Here is a 3,993-nt window from a genome sequence, read left to right on the forward strand (position 1 = left end):
GAAGAAGGGATCGGTTGGTAGGACATGTTCTGAGGCATCAAGGGATCACCAATTTAGTATTGGAGGGCAGTGTGGAGGGTAAAAATCGTAGAGGGAGACCAAGAGATGAATACACTAAACATATTCAGAAGTATATAGGCTGCAGTAGGTACTGGGAGATGAAGAAGCTTGCACAAGATAGAGTTGCATGGAGAGCTGCATCAAGCCAGTCTCAGGACTGAAGACCACAACAACAACAACTTTCTTCTCAGAGTGTAAAGGTATTTGGTTGGCGGCCACCTACATAGGGGGAAATGATCATTATAAAAAGAAGGATAAAGCAGAGCAAGCGTGATAAGATTAAAGTTTTCGTTTGTCCTAGGCGCTGTTCGAGAGTAGAACGATGAAGGAACAGTTTGGATATGGTTCGATGAACCCTCTGCTAGGAACTTAGTTATGAATTGCGGAGAAATTGTGTAGATATAAATGTAAACGGCTGTTCTTGACTTTCCAAGGCACAGTGTTTGCACATAGCGTCTGCAAAATTGCAGCAAGAGAGAGAATCGGCGAGACTAATTGTGTTTTGTGCCTTATCACGGACAAAAGTTTATGGACCATTCGCTTTTGCGGGAAGCACTTTAAAGTGTAATAATATATCTGGACATTTGGAACAATGGCTTTTTCCTCAACTTACCAAAGCCTCACAAGACTTCATTTCTTGACAGGCTGCCGCTGAGTCCCATTGGCACCAAGTCTGAGGATTTTTATATTAAACCTTTCCTCAGTGATGGTTAGATCGCTTGGGAAGTCAAGACCTGCCTCTACACTCTTTATCTCACGGTTTGTGACTTATTGTTGTGTAGCTATGTTTACTCTCCCGGTACCACTGGGGTCAATGTGACCCCATAAACACATTGGAAATACATGTCTCCCTCGTTTTAAAAGCAATTATTTTCAAAATATATGACTTCCTCCCTATGAGTCAATTGTATGCAATGATGTTTCGTTCATATTTTTATTTACAACACAATAAAATTTATTCATCCTTTTAGCGCTGACTACCCCTAAGGTCAATATAACCCCAACAGAATTTGTTTATTTGTTCTTGAATGTAAGTTTTATGGAAATAGAATGATCAAAATTATGTTGTGCAGCTGTTTACGTAACATATGCAACGATGATAATAGTATTTTCCATTATTAGGGTTTCTTGCATCAGCTGCTGTTGTCCTTCCTAGAGTCACTGGGGTAATTACACCCCATAAGGACACTGGGCAGCCATATTCCTTTTGTTTTCAAAGCCATTCTTGTAAAAATATATAACTTTCTCTCTCTGAGTTAATTGTATCTAATGTTTTTCTTTTTTTTTCATTTTTATATTTACAAGACATTAAAGTTTATTACTGGTATTTTACTGAGTACCACTGGGCCCTGTATGACCCCAATGTAAATTTCCCTATGTTTCTTGAACGTAATATTTAGGAGGAAAAAATCCTGGTGAAAGAGGATTTAAGGAGGCTATTTACCTCCCACCTCTAGCAGCAGCTCTGGCCGGCCTGCGGAATCATGTCACTGCTGTGGTGAACTTCGTGAACACAAAACACGCTTTTTCCCGTGTCGAACGAGTTTGGCCACTGCTTAGATGTTTACTGTGCAGCAGGAGCGGCGGGACAGACTGAACGTTTATAACCTGTGGAAAAAGAAACAACTGCGACACTTCCTCCTTTAGCCGGCCGGGGTGGCAAAGCGGTTCTAGGAGCTACAGTCTGGAGGCGCGCGACTGCTACGCTCGCAGGTTCGAATCCTGCCTCGGGCGTGGATGTGTGTGGTGTCCTTAGGTTAGTTCGGTTCCAGTAGTTCTAAGTTCTAGGGGACTGATGACCTCAGGAGTTAAGTCCCATAGTGCTCAGAGCCATCTGAACCATTCTGAACTTCCTCCTTTCATTGATATGTAACACTGCTCATGTACAATTTATCCTTCATGAAATACAAATCGGGTAACTTGGGTCCGTCTTTTTGAATAACCTTGTACTTTCCCTACAGCATCTTGCGCCCGCAATTTGTCGATCAATCTTGTAATGAGCAGCGCTCGCAATGCTATGACCCATCGGTATACGCCCTAAGGAAACGGCAAAGGCGTACCTCTCGACAGAAGACACCTGAACCACATTCAGGTTACTAATAACACTCGACTTAATGGCATAGCTCCGTTGAACACTCACCCTGGCATTGATTGCCCGGTCTTGTATATGTGTATAATAAGGTTAAATAAAACTTTCTTAAACTTTGCATGTGACCTGACTATTTTTTTATTACGGTTAAAGTAAAGGTAGCTCAAGATATCTTTAGCACCCCCTCCTTGAGGTTTTTCTGTATCCGCCACTGAAACACTGTGCTATTTGCATCTAGCTCAGCCTCAACAACTGATGTAAGAACATAATATAGGAAGTTTGAAAGCACAACTGACGTAACGACGAATGGACCCGCCGCAGGTATACATCATTAATAGCTCTAAAAAGGAGCTGTCAAATACAGAAATAATCGACCATCCCAAAAATAGTGTACAGTATCTGAATAAACTGAAGGCTCATGCATCTCCATCTATTTAACATTTCAACAGCGCCAACAACAACGATGTGCTAAGGACGTAGCTTGAAAACGAGCGTGGGCTTCGAAAAGAGCTCATTACAGTCAGAACAACTCGATAAAAACATTATAGCAGCGTAATTGGTATTTCAGTATATAATGTCGTTACAAGATATACAGAACGCTGCAGGCCCACGAGAAATAAAAATACACTGAGGTCATGAGATAGCAATATGCACGTGTACAGATGGCGATAACACATCTACATCTACATGGATACTCTGCAAACCACATTCAAGTGCCTGGCAGAGGGTTCAGCGAACCACCTTCACAATTCTCTATTATTCCAATCTCGTATAACGCGCGGAAAGAAAGAACACCTATATCTTTCCGTACGAAGTACGATTTCCCTTATTTTATCGTGGTGAACGTTTCTACCTATGTAGGTCGCTGTCAACAAAATATTTTTGCATTCTGAGGAGAAAGTTCGTGATTCGAAATCCGTGAGAAGATTCCGTCGCAACGAAAAACTTTCTTTTAATGATTTCCAGCCCAAATCCTGTATCATTTCTGTGACACTCTTTCCCATATTCCGCGATAATACAAAACGTGCTGCCTTTCTTTGAACTTTTTCGATGTACGCCGTCTGTCCTACCTGGTAAGGATCCCACACCGCTCAGTAGTATTCTAAAAGAGGACGGACAAGCGTAGTGTAGGCAGTCTCCTTAGTAGGTCTGTTACATTTTCTAAGTGTCCTGCCAATAAAACGCAGTCTTTGGTTAGCCTTCCCAAAACATTTTCTATGTGTTCCTTCCAATTGAAGTTGTACATACTTGTAATACCTAGGTACAGGGTGTTTCAAAAATGATCGGTATATTTGAAACGGCAATAAAAACTAAACGAGCAGCGATAGAAATACACCGTTTGTTGCAATATGCTTGGGACAACAGTACATTTTCAGGCAGACAAACTTTCGAAATTACAGTAGTTACAATTTTCAACAACAGATGGCGCTGCGGTCTGGGAAACTCTATAGTACGATATTTTCCACATATCCACCATGCGTAGCAATAATATGGCGTAGTCTCTGAATGAAATTACCCGAAACCTTTGACAACGTGTCTGGCGGAATGGCTTCACATGCAGATGAGATGTACTGCTTCAGCTGTTCAATTGTTTCTGGATTCTGGCGGTACACCTGGTCTTTCAAGTGTCCCCACAGAAAGACGTCACAGGGGTTCATGTCGGGCGAATACGGAGGCCAATCCACGCCGCCTCCTGTATGTTTCGGATAGCCCAAAGCAATCACACGATCATCGAAATATTCATTCAGGAAATTAAAGACGTCGGCCGTGCGATGTGGCCGGGCACCAACTTGCATAAACCACGAGGTGTTCGCAGTGTCGTCTAAGGCAGTTTGTACCGCCAC

Source organism: Schistocerca serialis, chromosome 12, assembly GCF_023864345.2.
Source record: "Schistocerca serialis cubense isolate TAMUIC-IGC-003099 chromosome 12, iqSchSeri2.2, whole genome shotgun sequence".
NCBI lineage: Eukaryota > Metazoa > Arthropoda > Insecta > Orthoptera > Acrididae > Schistocerca > Schistocerca serialis.